The sequence below is a fragment of the Pelophylax lessonae genome (genome assembly GCF_965119305.1).
Source record: "Pelophylax lessonae genome assembly, chromosome: 3".
Classification (NCBI taxonomy): domain Eukaryota; kingdom Metazoa; phylum Chordata; class Amphibia; order Anura; family Ranidae; genus Pelophylax; species Pelophylax lessonae.
This window is the reverse complement of record NC_138770.1, coordinates 49,591,765-49,605,883: the sequence shown is the minus strand read 5'-3', so window position 1 is coordinate 49,605,883 and position 14,119 is coordinate 49,591,765. Positions and strand designations below refer to the sequence as shown.

Here is a 14,119-nt window from a genome sequence, read left to right as displayed (position 1 = left end):
AAGGCATTATCTGACGATCTGCACTATTCGACAGAACACTGGCCCTGGTAAAACCTATTCATATTATTAGTGATACATTAGATTAGTGATAATGATAGTGATACATTGAAATACATATTAATAGTGATGATAATATCGATACACTGGAAAACCTGTTATTACTAATAGTGATACATTAGATTACTGTTGATAATAGTGATACATTAGATTAGTGATGATAATAGTGATACATTAGCTTAGTGATGATAATAGTGATACATTAGCTTAGTGATGATAATAGTGATACATTAGATTAGTGATGATAATAGTGATACATTAGATTAGTGATGATAATAGTGATACATTAGCTTAGTGATGATAATAGTGATACATTAGATTACTGTTGATAATAGTGATACATTAGCTTAGTGATGATAATAGTGATACATTAGATTACTGTTGATAATAGTGATACATTAGATTAGTGATGATAATAGTGATACATTAGATTAGTGATGATAATAGTGATACATTAGCTTAGTGATGATAATAGTGATACATTAGCTTAGTGATGATAATAGTGATACATTAGCTTAGTGATGATAATAGTGATACATTAGCTTAGTGATGATAATAGTGATACATTAGATTAGTGATGATAATAGTGATACATTAGATTAGTGATGATAATAGTGATACATTAGCTTAGTGATGATAATAGTGATACATTAGCTTAGTGATGATAATAGTGATACATTAGATTACTGTTGATAATAGTGATACATTAGCTTAGTGATGATAATAGTGATACATTGAAATACCTGTTCTTATTATTAGTGGTAGATTATAGTAGTGATATTAATAGTGATACTTTGCAATACCTGTTCATATTAATAGTGACGCATTACATTCGTGATAATAATAGTGATACATTGGATTACAATTCATATTACCACTTGCCGACCAGCCGCAGTAGTTTTACGGCGGCAGGTCGGCTCTGTCCCGCGAAATGAAGTACCTGTACGTCGCTTCGTGGGATCGCTAGCAGGGGTGTGCGCCCCTATTCGCCACAGGGGTAGCTGATCAGCGGGTCCTCCGGCGGTCGCGATTGCCGCCGGGCACCTCGCAAACGCTCCCCGTGGAGACAGAACGGCAATCTGTCGTTGTAAACACGGCAGACCGCTGTTCTGTCAGTTATGAAGACAGGGATCCTCTTATTTAGGAACACAGGTCTCTGTGTTCATGCAGCAAGTCCATCCCCCACATAGTTAGAAAGCACTCCCTAGGGACACATTTAACCTTTCGAGGGCCCCTGGTGTTAACCCCTTCCCTGCCAGTATCATTAGTACAGTGACAGAGCATATTTTTAGCACTGATTACTGTACTAATGTCACTGGTCCCCCCCCCCAAAAGTGTAAAAAATGTCAGTTAGGTGTCCGATCTGTCGCAGTCCCGCTAAAAATTGCAGATCACCCCCATTACTAGGGGAAAAAAAAAGTAAATAAAAATGACATAAATCTTTCCCCTAGTTTGTAGATGCAAACCAATCAATATACACTTATTGGGATTATTTTGTACCAAAAATATATAGCAGAATACAAATTGGTCTAAAATGATGAAAAAAATTTGATTTTTAAATTTTTTTTGAGACTGTTATATAGCAGAAAGTAAAAAATATTGTTTTTTGTTTTTTTTTTCAGAATTATCGCTCTGTTTTTTTTTTGTTTATAGCGCAAAAAATAAAATCGCACAAGTGATCAAATACCACCAAAAGAAAGCTTGATTTGTGGGAAAAAAGGACATTGATTTTATTTGGGTACAGCGCCGCAGAACCACCCAATTGTCAGTTAAAGTAACGCAGTGCTGTATCACAAAAAATGGCCTGGTCATTAAGGGGAAAATCTTCCGGTCCAGAAGTGGTTAACTACTACCGGACCACCCACTGTGTATTTACATCGGTATTTTGACTTTAAATGTCAGGGTTATGGCAGCAGATAGCTGCCATAACAACATTTTTTTTTTCTACACAGCTGGCGATCCGGAATCTGATAAAAGTGGTCCCAGCAGCGGATTCACCACGGAATCACTTTTATGGGCAGCGGGAGAGGTACCCCCCCCCCCGCCGTTTCCCAGTCGTTTCCCCGCTTACCGAAGCCATTGGCAGTGGCAAAAACTATCCGATTTTGTACACGGAATGGGCAGGAAGTCGAGTGAGGGTGAGATGGTCCCCAGTCGACTCTATGCCTCCAGGGAACCGGAGCGACGTCAAACGTCACTTCCGCCCAACAGCCTTAAATGGCCAATGTTTTTTTAGTAAAATTACTGTTTTTTTTGCTTTTAAGTATAAATGTGAGATGTGAGGTCTTTTTGACCCCAGATCTCACATTAAAGAGGTCCTGTCATCCCTTATTTCTATTACAAGAGATGTTTGCATTCCTTATCATAAGAATAAAAGTGATCTTTTTTTTTTTTAAAGGGACGGTGTAAAAATCAAAAAATAAAAAGGAAAATAAATAAGAAAAAAAAAAATGTAAGCGCCCCGTCCCTCCAAGCTCGCGCACAGAAGCGAACGCATACCCAAGTCAAGCCCACATATGTAAACAGTGTTCAAACCACACATGTAAGGTATCGCCAAGATCTTTAGATGGAGGGCAATAGTTGTAGCACAAGACCTTCTCTGTAACTCTAAACCGGTAACCTGTAAGAATTTTTAAAGTGTTGCCTATGGAGATTTTTAAGTACAGTAGTTTGTCGCCATTTCATGAGCGTGCGCAATTTTGAAGCATGACATGTTAGGTATCAGTTTACTTGGCGTAACATTATCTTTCACATTATACAAAAAATTTACTGTTCTCTTATTTCTTAATTCAAAAAAGTGTATTTTTTTCCAAAATAAAATTGCGTTTGTAAGACCGCTGCGCAAATACGGTGTGACATATAGTATTGCAATGATCTCCATTTTATTCTCTAGCGCCTCTGCTAAAAAAATATATATATTGTTTATATATATATATATATATATATATATATATATATATATATATATTTACAGTATGTATATATATATATATATATATATATATATATATATATATATACACAATGTTTGGGGGTTCTAAGTAATTTTCTAGCAACAAATACTGATTTTAACTTGTAAACAACAAATGTTAGAAATAGGTCTTAAAGTGGTTAATAGTGATTCATTAGATTAGTGATAATAATAGTGATACATTGGAATATAATTCATATTAATAGTGATGATAATATCGATACAATGGAAAATCTGTTCTTATTAATAGTGATACATTTGATTAGTGATGATAATAGAGATACATTAGATTACTGTTGATAATAGAGATACATTCGATTAGTGATGATAATAGTGATACATTCGATTAGTGATGATAGTGGTGATACATTGAAATACCTGTTCTTATTATTAGTGTTAGATTATAGTAGTGATAATAATAGCAATACTTTGCAATACCTGGTCTTAATAATAGTGACACATTAGATTAGTGATAATAATAATAGAAAAGGAAAGGCTGATATGTATGGAATGAGGGCGTGCCTCGGTCCCAAAATTGTACACAAAAACAAGAATAATGGCCCATATATATATATATATATGTGTGTGTATATATATATATACTGTATATATATATATATATATATATATATATATATATATATATATATACACACACATATAAAATCAAATCATGAACAATCATTATATCGGTGGAATCAGTACAGGACATACAACACAACTTCAGGAAAGGTATGACTTAATTTATTCCAAATACAATGTGCTGTATCAATCTCAACGCGTTTTGCAAAATCTAAAATTTGCTTCATCAGGAGAAGCACAAATATAAATCGAAAAACAAAAACAGTGCAAGACAAACACCCCCCCCCCTAAAAAAAAGGGGGGGGGGGCAACCAGCCCTTCCTAAATATGTAAACTTACGATTGATACAGTATTCAAGATCATCTCATATGGCCAAAGAGTGGTCTACCGCGTCCAATCAGCTATCCCGGGGGGAAGTTTAGCACATCATCCTATTAAGAGGGGTGTTCCCATCACCATGACTATTGTGACAACTTCTGGAATAGCCGATTGGACATGGTAGACCACTCTTTGGTCATGTAAGACGATCTTGATTACTGTATCAATTGTAAGTTGACATATTTAGGAAGGGTTGATTGCCCCTCCCCCCTTTTTTTTCTGGGGTGTTTACGCTGTTTTTGTTTTTAGATTTATATCTGTGCTTCTCCTGATATGGCGAAACATGTTGAGATTGATACAGCATAGAGTATTTGGAATAAATTATGTCATACCTTTCATGAAGTTGTATTGTATGTCCTGTACTGGTTCCACCGATAAAATCATATTGTAATGATTGTTCATGATTTGATTTTATATGTATATGTCTTTATGTAATACATTTATACATTTTTACTATTGGTTGTGTGCCTCTTAAAAGTCCGATGGGCCTTTTTTCTTGTTTTTTAGTAATATTAACCACTTAAGCCCCGGAGGATTTGGCTGCTAAAGGACCAGGGGTTTTTTTGCGATTTTTTACTGCGTGACTTTAACGGACAATTGCGCGGTCGTGCGACGCTGTACCTAAACGAATTTGACGTCCTTTTTTTCCCACAAACAGACAAACAGAGCTTTCTTTTGGTGGTATTTGATCACCTGTGCGATTTTTTGATCACGCGCTATAAACAAAAAAAGAGCGTAAATTTTGCAAAAATAACAATGTTTTTCACATTTTTTTATATGAAATTCCCCACAAAAAAAAGTAAAAATCAAAATTTTTTAACATTTTTCGGCCAATTTGTTTTATGCTACATATGTTTGGTAAAAAAAATCGCAAAAAGCGTATTTTGATTGGTTTGCGCAAAAGTTATCGCGTTTACTAACAAAGGGAAAGATTTTTGTCATTTTTGGTGTTTTTTTTTTAACGCGTAATGGCGGCGATCTGCGATTTTTTTTTCGGTACTGCGACATTGCGGCGGACAGATCGGACCCTTGACTGACATTTTTGACACTTTTGGGGGTACCAGTGACATTACTGCAGTAATCAGTGCTATATATATGCACTGTTACTGCAAAAATGACACTGGCAGGGAAGGGGTTAACTTTATTGGACAGGGAGGGGTTAAGTGTGTCCTAGGGGCGTGATTCTAACTGTGTAGGGACATTCCTATTGGTGTAAAAGCAAAGATCAACCGTTCTACATAGTAGAACGGACAGATCTTCACTTTTACACAGGGAGAACTGACAGGCGGCTTGTTTACACAAGCTGCTCTGTCTTTCTCCCTTCACAGGAGCGATCGCAGTGTGACTGGCGGACATCGAGTCCGCCGGTCACACGCACTGACTTGTCTGTGAACGAGCTGCCGTGGGCGCGCGCCTCGGCGGGCGCGCGCCCGCCCGCGATAGGCTCGCAAGTCAGTGACAGGCGAGTGACGTACCGATACGTCACTCTGCCTGGCCGGGGCTGACCGCCGCAGTATATAGTCGTGCGGCGGTCGGCAACCGGTTAATAATAGTAATACATTGTTCTTATTAATAGGGATACAGTAGAGCAGTAATTGATCATAATAATGATACATTGTAACAGTGATAATTCATTCTAATCATACATTGTAACAGAATAGTTTATACCAATGATACATCCCTATAGTGATAGAGTGAAGTATAGATGGTTATTATAATGATACTCTGTAACAGAATGGTCTATAATGGTTACATATTAGAATTATCATACGTAATGTGATACGATCAAGGCAAAGTAGATGGTAGCACAAGGAAGGAAAGTGTTAGACCACCTTCCCATTTCATGGCATCTACTAGTAGGAGACATTTTACATATGTATGGATTATATATGATCCTAGGTCCACCAATCAGAATGCCAGTGATGTTGCTAGTCTTGGGGTAAATATGTCACACCTTCTGATTCTCTCTACATATCTTTATACAACCTTCGCCTAGATACAGTGCAGCATGAATTGGCATGGTGAAGGTGGCAGTGAAGGTGTGGAGGTGTTGAAATGGGATACCCAACTCATAAAATGAGATCTGCCCGGCCTCGTAATCCAGATTTATTCTGACTTTGGCTACCAAGAAATTACGATCTAAAATGGTGGAAATGTTGCCATATTTCACTGACAACTGATTAGATTTTCCCTCTAGGCACCAGGACAGGTAATTACTTCCAATATCTGAACAGTTTTGTGTCCTGTCTATATTTGAGTTACAATACCCAACTCTCCAGTGTGATGATCCCCTAACATCCACATCCCAGTAATGTCTCCCTGAGGCGAAACTCTTACTGCTCAACACCTGTTTTACCGTTCCTATAAATCTCTTTGGTGTTACAGGATAATATAGGTTTCTGGCTACCAGGCGTGCGGTCTTCCCGTCATCTAAAATATGTACATTTATATGAGCCGTTTCTTGATCTAGTGTTATATCTGCAGGTTCTGGTATAATTATCCATCTATTTACCCCTGTTATTATATCAAATAACCCTGTATGTAATGTGTGGGAGATTCCAGTCACATCCAGATCCCCCCCACCATGAAAGAGTTGATCATGACACTCTTTGTTCTCCTCATCTCCATCCTCAGTATCACACAAGTCACCTGTGTCTGATTCCCGTAAAACACTCAGTGGATCGGTCATGTTGCGTATCTCCTCTATGTGACGCATCTTCCTAGACAGCTCGTCCTTCTTTATCTCCAGATCCTGGATTAAATCAGAGGCTGGGAATGAGACTCTTTCAGCCTTCCTAATTATCTCTTTAAGAACTCTCCTCTCCAGGATGTCCAGTTGTCTCCTGATATCTCTGAATATGGCGGTGACTCTCTTGGTTACACCGTCTGCACTGTCTTGAACTTTTCTCTTGTACTTCTGCAGACTCTTGATGCTTTCCTCCATCTCCTCTTTTTTTTTCACCAACTTCTACAAAGCATTGGTCAGGTTCTCCTTCCTCTTCTCAGAGGCCTCCTCCAGAGCCTCCACCTGGTGTTCCCGATGGTCTCCATGCAGCCTGCAGGACCCACAGAGACAGATGGAGTCCTCGGTGCAGTAATACTCCAGGATCTTCTCATGGACGGAGCATTTTCTGTTCTTCTGGGGAGTGGTGAGGTCAGATAGGACATGTTGGGATGACTTGCTGTGGACTCTCAGATGGTCATCACACAGAGAAGCTTCACACAGCAGACAAGATTTAACAGCCGGTACCGGAGAGTGAATACAGTGCGTACAGAAGATCTGGCTCTCCTTTTTCTCCTCCATCTCCTCTGGCTCGGTTGATCGAACACTCTCCATTATGTTGCACAGTGTTATGTTCCTGATAAGTTCAGGCCGCTCCTGGAACTCTTCTCTGCATTCAGGGCAGCAATAAACTCCAGACCCCCCCTGTGTATCCAGAACACCTTCTATACAGTCTCTGCAGAAGTTGTGTCCACATCTCAGTGTCACAGGATTGGTATAAATGTTCAGACAGATGGAACAGTCCAGCTCCTTCCTCGCATCAGAGAACGCCATCGCTGACTGCAGAAGAGAGAAACGAAACTAAGTAGATGTGAGTCAGGGGGGGGGGTTTGAAGGAGGATTTACTGGAATAACGCTTTGTGCAGAAGAAGAGGGAGCGGAGGGAGGGGAGAGATCTGCTGATCACACCGTCCAGTACTTTGATGTGATCAGAACATTCAGGGAATTTATAGTGATGTTATTATTTTTATTATTATTATACAGGATTTATATAGCGCCGACAGTTTGCGCAGCGCTTAAGAGCCCATTCACATTAGCGCGACTTGTCAGACGACGTGTCAGCCTGACAAGTCGCTGTATGTCACGGTCCATTGAGTAGTACAAGACCCGTTCTAATAGGAGTGACACAAGTCGCTCCGACTTAGAAAAAGGGTCCTGTACTACTTTGGGGCAACCTCGGAGTGACTTGCATAGACTTCCATTATGTGAAGTCTCTGCAAGTCGCGCCGAAGTCGCGGTGCACAGCGGTGCACGCGACTTCACAGATCGCCCCCCAGAGTCGTGTCGTGCTAGTCTGAATGGGCTCTTACAATATGAGGGAAGACAATACAGTTACAATACAATTCAATACAGGAGGATTTAGAGGGCGCTGCTCGTTAGAGCTTACAATCTAGTATGTGACGGGTATCATATTCCTGCCCTACTCACTAACTCATGACCAAGGACCAGGCAATCTCACACCCTGCCGTCACTTGCGTAACAATGCCACTCTCAGCTGCACCCGACACAAAGATTTTCCAGCTTGCGGGACCACAATCTAGATGCCAGCAGGCTGAGAGCGATTGTCACCGGGCTAATTAAGCAATTAACCCTTTCACTGGCACCACCGTTATGAGCCCAGCGGATGCTCGTAATTTTAGAAATACCAATTATGACTTTAGAATAATCCTCTGTAACACGCACTGTCACCACAGACAGGAATGTTCAGAAGATTTATCCTATACAGTAGCACTCTTCAAGAGACAGGTTCTTTGTTAGTTTGCGTTAAGAGCTTAGGGACAAGGTTAACACTTTTCAAAATAAAGTTTAATAATAAAAAGGTTAAAATTGGTGCAAATAAAATATTTACAGAAAAAGGTGTTTCAAAGAAATAGCGACATAATTCAGCAATTTAGAAAATTAAGATAGAATTGAGAAAGTAAGGATACTTGCATTCAATGTCCTGAGTATTATCAGAGTTCAGAAGCTGAGCCAGTGTGATCGGTTCTCAAACTTGATAGATGTTCCTTCTTGATGTTACCATCATATCCTAGCAAATGCCTCTACAGATATAGTATGATACGATAGTCCCATTCCATCTAATAGAACTACAATTTGATTATATGATAGCTGATAAGTCTATAGTTATATTGGTATTGAGGTAGAGCGACTTATCGTAAAAACTGGAAACTACCAACTTTAATTTGAACCCTACTGAAGTCATCAGGGGGCTGACTAATAGCCAAAGAATTGTCAAACACAGGGCATGGGGTGCATGGCATTGCCAAGGAGGACATATTGTATATCAATGCAAAAATTATTTGTTTCAAAATACCATTCATCATCTGGGAGAGAGTTTTTCTTAAAGCAGCTTCTAGGACGAAGTGAGAAAAACTCAAATCCTTTTTAATACATTCTTGGAAAATGCCCTTAAAGCTTTAAAGCTGAAGTCTGGGCAGATGAAAAGTCTTCCCTTGCAGTGGGGCTGTACCCCCCACTTCAAGGGTTATTTACTTTTTTAGGGAAAACATAATAGATAAGGATATAGTACTTACCCGATCCTCCATAGCCCTGCATGGAACATGAGGATGTCAGGAACAGTATAGACATCTGCAATTCGTTTTGGTCCGAATACAAATTCGGACAAATTTATGGTTATTCGGAGATTCAGATGTATCTAAATCTCTGAATGAAATAGTAACAAATAGTAACAAATTTCGTTGAAATTTGTTTTGTTTGTTTTCTAATGAATTCCAAATGTTCAGAAAGATTCGAAGTCGGATCGGTCGAAAACGTATTGACCGATTCGAATTCTGTGTGAAGAATAGTTGGTTTCTCAAGCAGCAGATTGAGAAGCCAGCTGCCGCGACCTTAAAAACCGATGAGTCATCAGCTGGCTTCCCCACTGACAGATGAAATTCAACTAAAACAATGCCAGCAATAGACAATTCAGAAAAAAAAACAGTGTGCCCCCCCCCCAATCAACACTAGGTCCTTTGGGTCTGATATGGATTCTAAGGGCAACCCAACGCCAAAATTAAAAATAAAAAAAATGGCATGGGGTTCCCCTAAAATCCATACCAGACCCTTATCTGAGAATGCAGCTCGGCAGGTCAGGAAAGGGGGGAGGGCTCAACATGGGGGTGGGTGCTTTGGGGAAGGGGGGGCTCTTCCCCCCACCCCAAAGCACCTTGTCCTAATAGAGATGAGGCAAAGGCCTCATCCCCACAACCCTGACCTGTGGTTGTGGGGATCTGCAGGCAGGGGGCTTATCAAGATCCGGAAGCCCCCAGAAACCTGCCCCCCCCATGTGAATGAGTATGACCTAACCATTCACTAAAAATGTGTAAAAAGTGGATAAAGACAGTAAACAAGTTTTTGACCATTCTTTTATCAAAAAATAAAAAACAATGTCCCGTGATGTAGATCCATCTCACACTGCTCGTCACACCGCCAAACCTGAAAAAAAGAAAGAAAAAACCTCCGGCATCAAAGAACGCTTCCCGCGGACTGCCTGAGGCAGAGTCACCCAATGATGTCAGCAGGTGACCCCGCCCCCTTGTGACATCACCGACCGAGCATGTTGGGTCGGTGACATCACAAGGGGCAGGGTCACCAAGCAACTTTACCAGATGGCCCGCCCCTTACCTAAATAAGAAATGTCAGCCGGAGGAGCAGGAAGTCCTCGGGGAACGTTTGTCGAGGCCAGAGATTTTTTTTCTTTTTTCGGGTGCGGCGGGTGGCATGAGATGGATCTACATCAGGGACATTGTTTTTTATTTTTTAATAGAGGAATTGTCAAAAACTCATTTACTGTATTTATTCACTTTTTACACATTTTTGGTGAATGGATAGGCCATACTCATTCACATGGGGGGGTAATCTGGGGGCCCCCTTGTTAAACATGGCTTCCAGATTCTGATAAGCCCCCTGCCTGCAGACCCCACAACCACTGGCCAGGGTTGTTGGGCAGAGCCCCCCCCTACCCCAAAGCACCCACCTCTCCCCATGTTGAGGTCATGTGGCATGGTATAGTTTGGGGGGGAACTCTCTTGCCCCCCTCCCCTTTCCAGGCCTGCCAGGCTGCATGCCTGGATAAGGGTCTGGTATGGATTTTGGGTGGGACCCCTCACCCTTTTTTAAAAAAAAGTTGGCATGGGGTTCCCCTTAAAATACACATCAGACATGAAGGGCCTGGTATGGATTGGGGGAGGGGTGACCCAACACTGTTTTTTTTTTCTGAATGTTCTATTGCTGGCATTTTTTTTTTTTTTTACAGTTCAGCTGTCAGTGGGTATACCACACTAAACAAATCCTGAAACAAAATGAAATTAGGGACACAAGGAATATACACAAAGCGAAACACATTTTTTCATTCTGCATACAGTATGTCAAGAACAGTCCACTGCTGGATTATGGGGAAGTGCCGACTGCCGAGGGATCGAACGATCAGGTAAGTATGACAGTTTCTCCTCTCCCCAGGACAAAATAAACATGCAACCCTAGCAGTGCGAGCAAAGCCCCACTGCGAGGAATCATTTTTTTTCTACCTGGAGATGGGTTTTGAGCAGTATGTGGTATTGTAGAACAGTATGATTCTCACAAACAGCATCAGAACCATAGGATTCTGGAGAGAGAGAGAGAGAGAGATCAAAGGTCATAACAGAAGGGCAGGAAGAAGGCAGAAGCAAAGTCCGTAGGCAAGCCAAGATCAGGTATTGGTGTGCAGGCAGATGCATAACAAGTCCCTAGGCCAAGCCGGGGTCAAATGCCGGAGAGCCAAACTGGAGCAGGGAAGGTCAGACAAAGCCAAGGGTTAAAGCCAGGAGAGCAGAGCAGACAGGTCAGGAACAAGCCAGGTCACAACTGGAAACCCAAGGGAGATAGAAAATGCTCAGGACACAGGGAGAGCTGAAGACAATCCAGCATTTTGATGGGCTAATCAGAGTTCTTATATAGGCCAGCAATTGGACGTGTCTATGGCGTAATGTGTGCGCCATTGTGTATGCGCAATCCCGCACGCAAACTGCGGCAAACCGGCATGCGCCCATTAGCCAATCTTCAACCAGGGCGTATGCGCGTGGAAAAGCGCCTAATGCGTCCATCACAAGTACTGGCGGAGTTGCCAGTCACACCACGACCATTTCTCTGACGTCTACTTATTACGTCCTGCCGTATGAGTTCCTTTATTTTCTTGGTGTACTAATTTGATTGAGTGGAAGAAGATCTATCCGTTGGCTCCTTGAGTCTACGTTATACATTTCCTCACTGATTAGAGAGTGTGTGGGTCTCCCTGTGGATGAAGCCCGATGAATACACTGCACATAATTGTTGATCATCTGGTAAGTAGATTTGATTGTATCACGGTGGTGTGGTATGCTTTATCGACACACGGGCTGGTGGAGGTCATTCATCTTTACATCCCTTCTTTTCAACTTTATACCCATTTGGAGTACTTACATATGGACGTTTTTATATAAATTGTTGTAATTGTCATTTACAAATCATGCTGGCTGCTTATTGTTAGTTCTGTTTTTGGCATAGCGCGGATATTCAACTTCCTTTTATATAAATAGTAACAATACCATAAGCTCTCCTTCTCACATGCATTCTTCTGATTTCTGCCAGAATAACATGTCCACATTTTCCCCCCATGATTAAGCTCCGAGGGACGGTGTGAAACACGTTGAGGCTGAGACCTTGCTGGTGCCCAGGCTGAGACTGCCATTCATTACAATACCAGTGGGTCTGCATTGATGGGCGGCTTCATGGGATCCTTCCTTTTGCTCAACATGTCCAAATTTATGCCACATGACAACATGATCACTGATTGCTGAATATGATTCTGTTACTATCTGTGACGGACCTCCATACTCAAGAAGAGTATGTCTGCCGTCTAAGCTTCCCTTGCCTGGTACCAGCATGATCCAAGATCCATTAGCCCACCCAGTCACCTGTCGAGACATCAGATATTGTAGCCACGATATACAAGTCTAGCCATGAATAGCTTGTTATAAGGTCTGGAACATTTATTGAACAAACTCACACACAATATATACCACACAGGAGGACATCCCACTCCAGATCAGATTACCCTACCAGGTCAGTTGAGCCTGATTACATTATCCTATGCAGATGAAATATACAGAAATAAAATTAACCTGAGCTAATTACCTAGCCATATGGACAGAAACAATAGGTGAGTTCATTAACAATTTCTTTATCTATTATTAACAATAAAATTCATTGGTACCAGAAAGCTATAAACTGCAAGTGATGCAAGTGAAGGATTTTAACAAAAAGGTTACCATGGAAAATGTATTTTATTGTGTTTAACCACTTGACCTCCGGAAAGGTTTTACCCCCTTCATGACCAGGACATTTTTGCTGTTCAGCACTGCGCTACTTTAACTGGAAATTGTGCAGTTTTGCAACACTGTACTCAAATTAAATTTATATCATTTTTTTTCACACAAATAGAGCTCTCTTTTGGTGTTATTTGATCACTGAGGTTTTTATTTTTTGCGATATGTTAAAAAAAATAGACCAGAAATTTAAAAAATAAATAAAATTTGTATCTATTATTAAAACATATCCCATAAAATCACATCCACACAACTAGAACTCTCTTTTGGTGTTATTTGATCACCACTGGGGGTTTTAATTTTTTGCGTCAGAAATACAAAAAAAGACCAAAAATGTAAAAAAAAAATTCTATCTATTATTAAAACATATCCAATAAAATCCCATTTCTACATAAATGTAGACCAATATGTATTCTGCTACATGTCTTAAGTTAAAAAAAATAAATACAAAAATCCCAATAAATGTATAGTAATTGGTTTGTGTGAAAGTTATAGCGCCTACAAACTATGGGATATACATTATATTGATTAATCCTGATGTACTGACGGCCTATCTCATTTCTTGAGGCCTGAAAATGCAGTCACAGTGCAAATACCCCACAAAATGATCCCTTTTTGGAAAGTAGACATTCTGAGGTATTTAGAAAGAGGTGTGGCGAGTTTTTTTGAAGCTTTAATTTTTTGTCGTAATTTTTCGGAAAATTGAGAAATTAAATAAAATTATATTTTTTTTTTTACATGCTGTCACCAGTACAGTACATCGTCATCGTAGGACTGGTGTGGTGGTGACCAGGGATACTGACTGGTGACAGTGGGCACCATTCACAAAAGGAACTTGCAAGTGATATTTAGTTGTCTGGACACATGTTGCCTAAAATATCACATGCGATCCTGTAAAAGTCAATTCCTTATACTGTTTTGCAATATTTTGCGAAAATGCTGAAAAAGCTCAGTAAATACCGCATTAAAACGGGTTACACTCCAATTACAGAAGGAAATAAATAA

The 14,119-nt window shown here is 40.3% G+C and overlaps 1 protein-coding gene and 1 pseudogene across 2 annotated transcripts in view; both read right to left on the bottom strand.

Moving 5' to 3' along the window:
- Window positions 1-14,119, bottom strand: part of LOC309550900 (3-galactosyl-N-acetylglucosaminide 4-alpha-L-fucosyltransferase FUT3-like) — a 1,045,386-nt gene that overhangs the window by 137,754 nt on the left and 893,513 nt on the right. The gene's annotated exons all lie outside the window — the stretch shown is intronic.
- On the bottom strand, window positions 727-7,588 carry LOC309549387 (E3 ubiquitin/ISG15 ligase TRIM25-like; annotated as a pseudogene). The gene is made up of 2 exons (XR_014226176.1): window positions 5,548-7,588; window positions 727-743 (listed from the first exon to the last, which is right to left on the bottom strand). The product of XR_014226176.1 is annotated as an E3 ubiquitin/ISG15 ligase TRIM25-like (transcript).